Raw genomic sequence first — 13,085 nt, forward strand, 5'->3', positions numbered from 1 at the left:
ATGTTTCACAAAGTCTAGAAGTGAATTCCTCCTACGGTAATTCTAATATTGCTAAGTACAAATCATAAATGTACACATTATACAGAGAGGTAATAAACAGCTTTCAAATCGTCATGACTAAAATCTGGGGAGCATTTCATGAAAGGACTTGTCGGACGTTCTATCCGACAAGTCCTGTTTTATCTGACAGTTACCATAGTAACATTGCCTCTCAGCCAATAAAAATCAAGGAAAGATGTCAGATCTGACAACTTGTCGGACAAAAATCTTGATGAAATGGTCTCCTGAACTTACACAAACAATACTGGTGGATGTTTCATAAAGCTGTTTGTAAGATAAGAGCGACTTTAAGAACGACTGGTGATCCTTTCTTTTGGTAAATGGTATACACCATAGGCGATGGTTTAGCGCGTAAGAAAGGATCACCAGTCGTTCTTAAAGTCACTCTTTACTTCCAAACAGCTGTATGAAACGGCCCCCAGAACAGTAAAGTAGCAGAACACTCCCCATCGCGTTTTAAAGATGGAAGGTGTGTCTGGATACAATATTATTTTAATCAAATATTTCAAACAAAAAGTATTTATTCATGCTCGACTCAAACAGCTGTGTGGTGTTGTATTGACGTGGGGTGTACGTTAACTGATATACATGTACTCATGGTTCTCATTCTAGTGTAGAAAATCATCTTAAAGATCTGTATTCAAACCATTTTGACCATTGACAGAACATCAGGGCATGTTTCTGCTTTAATACATGAACGAATGTTGCACCTGGCAAAGTCTTTGGCAATGACATTTTATATATGATCAGTTGGGTATCCCTGCAGATTCAAACTGAGGTCTTCAAAATGTTGGAAAATGGATTTTGATATCAATAAGCATTGCCCCTCCCCCAACAATAACCTTTTTCGTCCGAATAATGGTAGAGATATTGAACCGACTACCATCTTTATACAGAATGAGGCGAATAAAGTAATCCCAAATTTCCGCTAATTCTTTTCATCATATCTGATATATCTCTACCTAATCACATCCCGAGAAGTGAGGAAATTGCCTTGTGTTTATTGCTCAACGGAGTTCCACCGAGTCTGAGTCTGCGGTTGGAGGAAGTTGAGGAGAAGGAAGAGGAAAATGGCTACTTGTGATAAGATATTGGTCAAGAGTAATCAATGTTGAAGGACTCGTCACTCAGGTGATCACTGGACCAAGTTGAAAATTAGTTTCATGTTCATGAAAATGGCCAATTCGAAAGATTTAACCCTATCTAGGCCGGGGTATTTTGGGAGTTCCTATGGCCGGGGGGGGGCCTCCCAGGCCCCCCCCCCTAAGATCTCGGCCGTCGACCGCGCGATCGCGCCGAAAATTGGCACACGGGTTGCCTGGGACATAATCTACAAGATTGTATAGTAATTTATTTCATGCGAATTGCTATTAAGTGATTATGCTAATTTATGCGTAATTAGTATGCGAAATCATACTTTTTCCTCTAACTCCCTAAATAAAGCTCCAAATGTACTAATTTTTGGTATAGAAACTCTTTGTGGTGTCCTAAGCAAGAGTACATGAAAAAAAATGTGATATCAAATCATTTTCTTATGTATTATATTGTTTTTTGCAATTTCTTATGTATTTCTTTGTTTTTTGACCTTTTGTTTTTCATTGTTTTTTTCAATGAAATTTGTTGGGGACTCTTCTGTGATCATAAAAAGCATAAAATGAATACATTTAGACTAGCAAAACTAAAAATAATCATACATTTATGAAATTTGGTTGAAAACACAATTTGCATTGACTTTGTACACGAAATCACGTTTTTGAGCAATTTTCGGTCTGACATGCACTTACATAATGTTGCGTAATTTCGGAACCACATACCCGGGTGACGCAAAATTGGTCTCAAAAGTTGCGCAAGACTTGAAAGTAAAAACTCAGCGAGCGGCGCGGTCAAAAAATTTCGCACGGCGAAAATATCGCGCGATTCGTTGAGGGGGGGGCCTCGGAGGCCCCCCCCCCCCGGCCTAGATAGGGTTAAGCTATTTCTCTGGGTTTTAAAAAAAATGTATATTGTCTACAGTGATGTGGAGCTTTCACAAACCTGTTCTGGAAAATACACCTGTACCTGGGGTGGTTTTTTTTGCCCCTAAGAAAACAAAGTAGACCCTACTCCAAATGTCTATTAAATGAATACAAAACCTGCAGAATAGTCTCCCAGGTCAAAACAATGTCTTGGACTAGATCATACAAAAATAAATTTCAAAATTTAAGTTTATTCTTACAATTTCTCCAAACAGTCAAATCAGGGGCCATTTCATAAAGCTGTTCATACTGTAAGTTAAATTAAAAGCGACTTTAAGAACGACTGGTGATCCTTTAAAATGTTCATTGGATATAGCATGTAAGAAAGGTTCATCAGACGTTCTCAAAGTTGCTCTTAACTTACAGTTTTATGAAATGGCCCCCCTGGTCCCAAAAGATCTGACTAGGCAAATTTTACAGGCTGTAAATATTCAAATTTATGAGAACTTTTCCAGGGATTTCTGCTTAGATATTGGGCTCCATGTAATGTGAAAGATAACTAATACCCCTTTCATATTGCGCTTTTCACCGGCGAAGTTCGCCAGCGAAGGGGAAAGTGTCCAGTATGAAAGGTACACAGGAGAACTTCACCGTTGAAGTTCGCCGGTGAAACTTTTCACTGGCGAAGTTCGCCGGTGAAAAGGCCAGTATGAAAGCAAACCGGTGAACTTCTCCTCGTTTAATGATGATAAGTTGCAAGCTCAGCTGAATGCTATGGCCAAGTAGATACCCTTTAACATAATTTTTTTTTTTACTAACAATATTTATTTCAAAGCACTTTTTACATGTATAAAATGCGCTAAAATGTAAAAACAAGGTGATATTGTTTGTTTTTCTCGTAATACTTCCAAAATATGTTGTAATTAATTTTTTGATACCTTTTTGTAAAAGGTAAGAAGTAATGTTTACAATTTTCTTTCGTTTTGTTCTGCAAACGCCCGTTGACTTTCGCCAGGGAAGAAATGTCAGTGCGAAAGGGTACATTTTTTTCTTCGCCGGTGAAGTGAGGAATGCGAGGCGGAGAACTTCGCCGGCGAAGTTCACCGGTGAAAAATGAAGAGGGCAGTATGAAAGGGGTATAAGAGACTTTATCATAGCAGGGAGGTGAGGTGAAGAAAAGGAAATGGGAAAGTCTCACAGCCCACATAATAAAACCACAATATCTGGTTAAGACACAATATATGCGTTCACATTTTACTTATTATTCATTAAAGCTAAATGAAAGTAGTTGCAGTAAAACACTAATTTCATGAGATAGTCTGTAACACCAAGGTTCATTGTGGATCTAGAGTTCTAGATCTGGTACAGTTACATAAACTGAACATTGTGAAATCATAAAAATCTAAGCTGAAAAACAATCACACTGAAGATCGCCAACACAGGTACGCACACGAGGGACAGTGTATATCAATATTGCTGGAATAAAGACCCGATGGAAATACCAGAATCCGCGCTTATTTTGCTTATTTCTCAGCAATTACACAATTTCTACCAGAATCCTTTGGCACATATTTTTTATTCATACATTAACAGACACTTAGGTGGTCATTATATTAGACTCTGTAAAAATTCATTTTGAGACCATTACCACAATTGGCATTTATCTAAAGACTATACCGTACTTATTTTCACCAAAAATTTACAAGTACAAAAACATTTGAAATACGATAAAGTCATAGGCCAACTAGTTGGCAGGCCTGTACTTATTGCACGATATGGTTCATATCTCCATAAAGAGCCTGAACACACTTCATCATCACCCTTCTTTCATTTCAGTTTGTAACTTTGTATTTATCACGTATGGCTCATCGTGTCTACATGAAGAGTCTGAACACATCTTCGCGTCATCACTCTTCTTTATTTACCTTTATATCTGTATCAGATATCTTTAATGAGACTTGTGTTATACAACCTAGATCTATCACATGACCTATTAAACATAAGACAACTTCCTTTTATACTCGATAGCAAAGATAAATGTAACACTTCGGGGTCTATTACATCAACAGGTTACTTTGCCTACATGCAGTATAAAGTAAGTCAAATCTATTCACAATTCAAGAAACCTGTATAGAATATAGTCATATATGTTTTGCCTCGTAATCTGGTCTACAGAATTGTTTTACCTTTTTTATTAGGTTTTTCTGTGACTTTGATATGAAAGGTCAATCATGCAAGTTTACCTGTTTCTTTTTCTCAACCAAGTGACTGAGTCGAGAATTTAAATTACATGTATAAATACTATAATGTTATTTGATAACAATGCTTTTTTTTCTTGGCATAAATGTACATGTATTGTAATATGAATGTTGGAAATAGAAGATAAAAATTCTTTTTTAATTAGGTATTATAATAGAATACACATTAAAACATTGCACCCTGGGTAAGGATCCAGTTTTGGTCTTGAGCTGGTGTTGTTTAAAGTGGATGTGGTGTATACTGGCTTTAATTTCACTTTTCTAGCATCTTGCCCTGTGGGTGATACTTACGGTTATTGATTTTTTTTTTTGAAGTGTCTCAGTTTTTTGAAGCCCAGATAACATACCTCTCTGAATAGTTAACCCCATTTCTTCCAAAAAATACTATAAAACTTCAATTACATCTAGCCTATGTACCATCAAACTTGAATAAAGCTAGGAAAGATTTCTGTAGACCTGAGATTGGCAACTGCCCATTTTAATGGATTCAAACTCACGCTCCAAAGTGCCAAGAACATGAAATTGAGAAATCAGAAGTATAGCGTATGTTTTCAACTTCTTGAAAATACTCTCAATAAATAATCAAAATATATTTTATTTCAATTCTTGCAATTAAGCCAGCATCGAATCAAAATATTGTTTTGTATCATACTTACGTCAGGTAAAATCAGAATGGATTTTTTTCTGATATATAACTATTGCTACATGTAGACAGATGTAAAGTAAGGATTGGAGCCCATATCAAACAGGTTTTTTTAACAGGTATGATTCACCAACAGCTTTTAAAATCAATCTTTTTTATTAAATCTGTATACCAATAAATTACCAGGTACATAATTATTATTTCACCTCTCTTAAAATTGATATTGACATTATGCGAAGCATCCATTCTTGGTTTGTTTTTTGTTTTGTTTAACAGATGCTACAGTGGGATTTCTGAGAACCTACATGTACATTCTTTTCAAAATGAGGGTCATACATCTAGTGCTATTTTTTTTTCTTTAATTGTAATTCACACCATTTTTTAAAAATTATTGTCAAGAATTAGAATACCGTACATTTTAGCCACTGTGTGAACATGTACAATGTACTATATTTGGACATTTTGCTTGAAATACATGTATGCATTTTCATTATCACAGAAATTGGGTATTCTCAACATGACATTTTATATGATAATTCTCTCTGTCTGTTTTATAGAAACTGCGTCTAGACCATTCTCTTGCTGACTGTGTCTGTCAGTGCTAATACAGTGACTCACTCCTAAGCTTATCTCATGCACAAATAACTCGTCTGCGAACGCTCTTCAATAAGACTGAAAATTACATTTGGTGCATTTCCTGAATTTTTATCAGAAAGATGCACTGCCTAGTTTAATATACAAGATTGTACATTTATACTAGGACATGCATGTAAAGCCTGAAGATTTACTCATGCAGGGCTTAATAGTACAGACTTCTGCAATTTTTTTGCTCTTCTCACAAATTTTTGTTCAATGCATAGGATCATTGTCCTACATGTACATTACAATGTATGCCTGTTTGCCAATTGTGTTTTGTGCCATTGATGCAAAAGAAAATTTAAGATTCGAGCTTCTTCACATGCATTCTGATTTGTCACAATAACTGATCGTGCTTTTTCTCCGTTTAACTTTTGATTTTGTGAAGTCAATATAAAAATAAATGTCTTTTGAGTAAATAACAACAATATACATGTTGGCCAATGGAAACAGGCATTGGCTTGAAGAGTGGGTGATCTTCAGATTTTATCAGAATGTTCATAGTAATAATATTCCGCATTTATATAGAGCTTTACACATCGGAACAACGTCTCTCAGCGCTTTACAGATATATTATCCCGGTCATCGGTTCTTTGCATGCCCGCATATAATGTATGCACTTTCTCCACTCCCTGGGGAGCATTCCAACAAGAGTTCCAAGATTCAATTGCTAGGCATACTACATGTACATAGGCTTTCGCATCCTACCGGGTACCCATTTAACACCTGGGTGGAGAGTGGCAAATTGTGGATTGGTGCCTTGCCAAAGGATGCGAGGCCATGGTGAGATTCGAACTCACGAACCTCTGATCACAAGGCGAGAGTCAGAACCGCTACAACACGGCGCTATTGATATATCAATACTTGTTGGCCACTTTAGACAAAATTCTGGCGTACAATGTACATGTACAATACATAGCGGTATACTGTACAGTGTATATAAATATAGGGATTTCTCTGTGTATATTGTGGAATATTTCTCTATAAAATAATGATCATAAATTAAATATCCTACATGTACATGTATTTCAATCCCTCCTGTTATACCTCATTTTCTCCTCTGCATACTGTATATTATGGAATATTCGAAAGAAAATGTTTTTTTTTCTTTTTTGCACTTGCAGTGGGAATAACCCTACATCCCACTGTACCACATGTAGTGTGAAAGTCTGGTTGTCTACTCCTCATTTTCATTCATACTGTATGTTTTGGGGATTTAATATTTCTATTTACAATGAGAATGACCCCACAAGCTATGGTACATACCAATTTAGTTCAACAAGTTCCCCTCCTGTGAGTCCTGTCATTCTAGAATATCATGAGGGAAGAGTGTTTCTCTTTTTGCAGTGTAAATGACCCTAGATTCTTCTACAATATGTATGAGGCTGTTCTCACTAATGTTGTAAGTTAGAGCCATTACGGGATCGGAGTTCGGTTCGGAAGTTTTGCTCCTAAAATCGGAATCGGTTCGGATATCGGATCGGAAGATATTCAAAAACAAAAAATACATTAAAATTTGTATGTGGCCGGCGCGTGGACAAATGCGGCACGCTACACTGATGGCAGTATTTGTTTTGATCTCCGACAAAAGCAGAGGAAGAAGATGATGAGTTGTTTTGATCTCCGACATAATCGGAGGAAGGAAAATAAGATAATGACGTTCCAGCGCGCGACACTACCGCCGATCAACGATAGGCCTCTTCTCTACAACATCGTGGTGATGGCGGAGTCCGTCGTGAACTTTTAGAGGCCGCATTACTTACCGAAAAAGACGCACTATTATCCAAAGTTGTTTACGATGATATTCACCTTCTCTACAATATCGTAGTGATGGCAGAGGTAATCGTAAACTCTTAGAGGTCGCATGACCTCCCGAAAAAGACGCATTATTATCCAAAGTTGTTTACCATGATATTCACCTTCTCTACAACATCGTAGTGATGGCGGAGGTAATCGTAATCTCATAAAGGTCGCATGACCTCCCGAAAAAGACGCATTATTATTAAGAGTTGTTTACCGTGATATTCACCTTCTCTACAACATCGTAGTGATGGCGGAGGTAATCGTAATCTCATAAAGGTCGCATGACCTCCCGAAAAAGACGCATTATTATCAAGAGATGTTTACCGTGATATTCCCCTTCTCTACAACATCGTAGTGATGGCGGAGGTAATCGTAATCTCATAAAGGTCGCATGACCTCCCGAAAAAGACGCATTATTGTCCAGAATTGTTTACCATGATATTCACCTTCTCTACAACATCGTAGTGATGGCGGAGGTAATCGTAAACTCTTAAAGGTTGCATGACCTCCCGAAAAAGACGCATTATTATCCAGAGTTGTTTACCATGATATTCACCTTCTCTACAACATCTTAGTGATGGCGGAGGTAATCGTAATCTCATAAAGGTCGCATGACCTCCCGAAAAAGACGCATTATTATCAAGAGATGTTTACCGTGATATTCACCTTCTCTACAACATCGTAGTGATGGCGGAGGTAATCGTAAACTCTTAAAGGTTGCATGACCTCCCGAAAAAGACGCATGATTATCCAGAGTTGTTTACCATGATATTCACCTTCTCAACAACATCTTAGTGATGGCGGAGGTAATCGTAATCTCATAAAGGTCGCATGACCTCCCGAAAAAGACGCATTATTATCAAGAGATGTTTACCGTGATATTCCCCTTCTCTACAACATCGTAGTGATGGGGAGGTAATCGTAATCTCATAAAGGTCGCATGACCTCCCGAAAAAGACGCATTATTATCAAGAGATGTTTACCGTGATATTCCCCTTCTCTACAACATCGTAGTGATGGCGGAGGTAATCGTAATCTCATAAAGGTCGCATGACCTCCCGAAAAAGACGCATTATTATCAAGAGATGTTTACCGTGATATTCACCTTCTCTACAACATCGTAGTGATGGCGGAGGTAATCGTAAACTCTTAAAGGTTGCATGACCTCCCGAAAAAGACGCATTATTATCCAGAGTTGTTTACCATGATATTCACCTTCTCTACAACATCTTAGTGATGGCGGAGGTAATCGTAATCTCATAAAGGTCGCATGACCTCCCGAAAAAGACGCATTATTATCAAGAGATGTTTACCGTGATATTCCCCTTCTCTACAACATCCTAGTGATGGGGAGGTAATCGTAATCTCATAAAGGTCGCATGACCTCCCGAAAAAGACGCATAATTGTCCAGAATTGTTTACCATGATATTCACCTTCTCTACAACATCGTAGTGATGGCGGAGGTAATCGTAAACTCATAAAGGTCGCATGACCTCCCGAAAAAGACGCATTATTATCAAGAGTTGTTTACCGTGATATTCACCTTCTCTACAACATCGTAGTGATGGCGGAGGTAATCGTAAACTCTTAAAGGTCGCATGACCTCCCGAAAAGGACGCATTTATTATCCAGAGTTGTTTACCATGATATTCACCTTCTCTACAACATCGTAGTGATAGCGGAGGTAATCGTAAACTCTTAGAGGACGTATAGTCAGATAGTCGTAAATATTACCGCGCATGTCAGCGTGTTCAACTAAATCTTATTTGCCTCCGCTTAAGATCAAAACATATCGTCTTTTCGTTGTTTTTCTTCCTCCATTTTTGTCGGAGATCAAAACAAATTATCATCATCATCATCGTTTTGTTCTTCCCCGATTATGTCGGAGATCAAAACAAATCATAATCTTCTTCTCCACCTGCCTTTCCGCTAATGTCGGAGATAAAAACAAATCATAATTTTCTTCCCCTTTATCTTCTTTTCCTTCCACCGCTTTTGTCTGAGATCAAAACAAATCACCAGCGCATTTCGACGGCAAACATGTCGCCACGTGTTTTTTTGTTGTTGTCTTGTTATGTTTTGGTTTTTCCGATCCGATTTTTTCCCCACTGGTCAAAAATCGGAGTTCGGAAAAATGTAGAAAAAAGGGGGAAATCGGATCGGATCGGGAATTGGAATAAAAATCGGTTACAGCATTAGTTCTCACTACGTTCCTAAAACTAGTTTACTGGAAACTAGTTTAACACGTAATGAGAACGGTTGAAGTGGTCCTGGAAGCAATCTTCCAACCAGTTTGGAAAACCACCTCGCGATGTAGTTTTCAAGATCGATTTGCCTCGTTAAACTGGTTTTAGCATCAGTGAGGACACAACCATTCTTCGGGAAGCGATCTTCGCACATTTTGAGCGCATTACCCCACACAACAGGTGTAGAATGCCTATGATGCGGTTTCGAATTTCCGCAAAAAGTGTCATCCCACTGAAGAGTGTTAACATAGCAACAAGAGCACTTTACGTGAAGTGATTTGAAAACCACTTTAGTGTGATCAAGTGGGAACGCTAGCAAAGCGATCTTCCAAACCGGTTTCCTGAATCGGTTTCCAGTAAACTAGTTTTGGAAAGCGTAATGAGAATGACCTCTATGTCTGGATTGTCTATCCCTTCTGCATATATATAACCCTGAGTATTCATGCCTTGTTTCCTCTCCATTTATCACTCCCCCTTCACCTCAGAGATAGTTGCCCTTTACAGCTAACAAGCCAGGTTTCCTACAACTTATATATCAAGCCGATAAAATACAAGCACTTTAAATGTCATTAGTCTACTCCACATAAAGCGTTAAAAGGCTTGTCAAAACAATTACACCACTTTACATGAAACATATAGCCTACAATGTAGATTCTCATATTTGGTTGGTTTACATGTAATTGACCAAATGTTAGTTAATAATTTAAATCGATTTGAATAAAACAAATGGGAGTTTAATTTCCCTGAAATTTTAGCCAAAAAAAAGTTTTAACCTTGCCTTTTTAACCAAATTATTGCCCGTGTACTGTACAATGAAACATACATGTACATGTACAGCTGAATGGTAGCATGACTTAAGCCAGCGTGGTCCAATTTTGCGAACAGGATAAAAAATGGTCACAAAAGTTATTTTTTATAGGTACATGTATTACCATTCTTCAAAAAATGAAGGATTTTATCTAAAAATACATTTAACTTTATTTTTGTTTAAAATGAAATACATTGATGTTTTCAAATGCTTTTTTTCTCAAATTGGACCTGCTGCACATAACATGGTGCAAAAAATTAATGCTACATTGGATCACCCTAGTATTTTGCAGTTGTATTTTTGGAACATCCATGATGACATCAATAACAATAAATGATTATCTGTTTTCAAATACATATCAATAACATCCTTTTAGCCTCTCATTGTAGATTCTCAGAAGATTCTGGTTGGTTTGGTTAATAAAAATTGTTGAATGAAACAAATGGGGTTTGATATCCTTGAAATTTTATTCAAACAAAGTTTTAACCAACCAAGTTTTTTTTACCAAATTTTTGATGGTGTAGGCCTACTGTAGACTGATATACTACACGTATATGTAGGGCCTACATGTATACAGGCCTACAGTACATGTACATGTAGATGCTCAAGGTGCTCAACAGGGCTCAAAAGTTCTCTTGTTAGACAAGTTACAAATACATGTACATGCACACATAAACAAGTCTACAAATTAACTTCAAATACAAATGTAAACACATTTCATGCAAAATGGAGCTTTTTTAGTACCCCCTACCCCCCCCCCCCCCCCGATACAGTGTACATCAAGATATGAAACACGTACATGTGAACAATGATCTTTGAATCGTGATTGCGTGTACATGTAGATAGTCATGCTGATTTCTCTTGATAGGAAAATAGCAACATGTAGCCATTGGCAGAGCAACAAAACAGCAACAAGTTTGCAAAAAACAAATGGATCTAAACATAGACTCTGAATTGTTCACATTAAAATGCAGAGTTCCTCTATCAGCGTGGACTGATTCAGGGCAGCATTTCATGAGGAGATTTATCAGTGACTTTTGCAGACTACTTTTGCTCTCAGCCAATCGGATGCAAGGATTTCCAGTAGCTTGTAACATTTTTCATTGGAACACACTGACTATCTGCTTTGTGATGCACTCCTCCCCAGATCTCTTGTCATGTCGAGAGACAGTAGAATATTGAACATTCTTGTCTTGCGTCAAAGAAGAGAAACCTGCATTATGCATGGAATACTGAACAGCTTCAATCTAATAACATGTGGCTTCCTTTATTTTGAGGAAGCACTCTCACTTGAAACCGTCTTCAAATTCTCCCAGACGTTTTCTAGGATGCATGCATACATGTACATGTAGGTATGATTTTCCACGAGTGAAGATAGAGAGAGAGGATCAAGGGGGGGGGGGTTAGAAAATATGAGATACAAGGAGAATGGAAAGTGGTTAAAGCTATAAAATTTATTTTTTAACGATATTATTTGAAAGAGAGAGAGAATAATAATCTGTGTTGGAAAGGTTGTTAAGTTTTAAGGATTAATTTTTGCTGTAAGATTTCAAAATCAAACATAAAAAAAATGATGATCAATAATTTGACACAAGCCTACCAGGGAATTAGTGAGAACTAACATTTCCCTGATCCTATGGAGAGCAATACAGGTACATGCACAGATAGAAATAAATGTATGGGACTACATACAATTGATTGGCCCAACCGTTTATGCTTGTCATACTATGAAAGTGAGGGCACTGGACTGTCAGAGCATGGACCTATAGGTCCATGGTCAGAGCAATTGATCTGCACAGTGGTCCATTTTTCTATGATATCCTCCATGAATACCATGAAAAGAATCTGAAAGCTCGGTTTACAACAACTTTTGTTATATCTTTCCAAAAATGAAACTTCAAGTCAAGATTTATCTTTTCTCTGGAAATGCAATAAAAGAGATCCTAAAATCAATGTCTAAAGGTCACAAAATTCTTTTTAAAATGTTTGCAGAGATAACCAGATTTCTATGAAAATTGAGATTTAAGTTTAATATGGAATGCAAACACCTTTTGTGCATTCAGAATATGACATGCATTGCAAAATATGTGAAAACCCCCTATACATGTACATGGAGATGTGGAAGCACAGAAGGGTCTGGCCCCCTGGGAGGGTACTCGACCAAAAATGTAGTACGTACATGTATATGCCACGGGCGAGACAAAAAACGGGACTTGGAGTGGGCTTATTGTAAAAAGGAGGGTCCTCGGAACGGGCCTCAGAACGACAAATGTTAGGAAAACGGGCGTCCTTGGAACGGGTCGCCTGCGTGTGAGTGCGTATGCATCCCTATGGAACGTGCATGCAGTTAGCCCGGCGGCACGGGCACCGGGTGCGCTAGCGCAGAGGCAATGGTCGGACAGCGCTCTCGGCCGCTTTTCACCAAAATTGCAGCTAGTTGTAGCAGATCAATGCAGCCGGAACGGCATAACAGAAAATATGCGAAGCTTTGGAGTGGATTTCTTTCTTCTTTTTCTCAATGAGACAAAAATGCTATGCCTTGGAACAGAAATTAGAGTGTAAAATGGGGGTCCCCTCCGCAGCACATAACCACTATGCATTATATACTGAGTGCCCCCCCCCCCCCCCCAGGTCTGGCCTAAATATGGGTAACTGTAAAGAGAAAATTTGTATGT

General features: G+C 37.9%; 1 protein-coding gene across 4 annotated transcripts in view; it reads right to left on the reverse strand.

Moving 5' to 3' along the window:
* Positions 1 to 13,085, reverse strand: part of LOC121424513 (F-BAR domain only protein 2-like) — a 121,198-nt gene that overhangs the window by 90,399 nt on the left and 17,714 nt on the right. The gene's annotated exons all lie outside the window — the stretch shown is intronic.

The sequence above is a fragment of the Lytechinus variegatus genome, chromosome 11 (assembly GCF_018143015.1).
Source record: "Lytechinus variegatus isolate NC3 chromosome 11, Lvar_3.0, whole genome shotgun sequence".
NCBI classification, from domain to species: Eukaryota; Metazoa; Echinodermata; class Echinoidea; order Temnopleuroida; family Toxopneustidae; genus Lytechinus; species Lytechinus variegatus.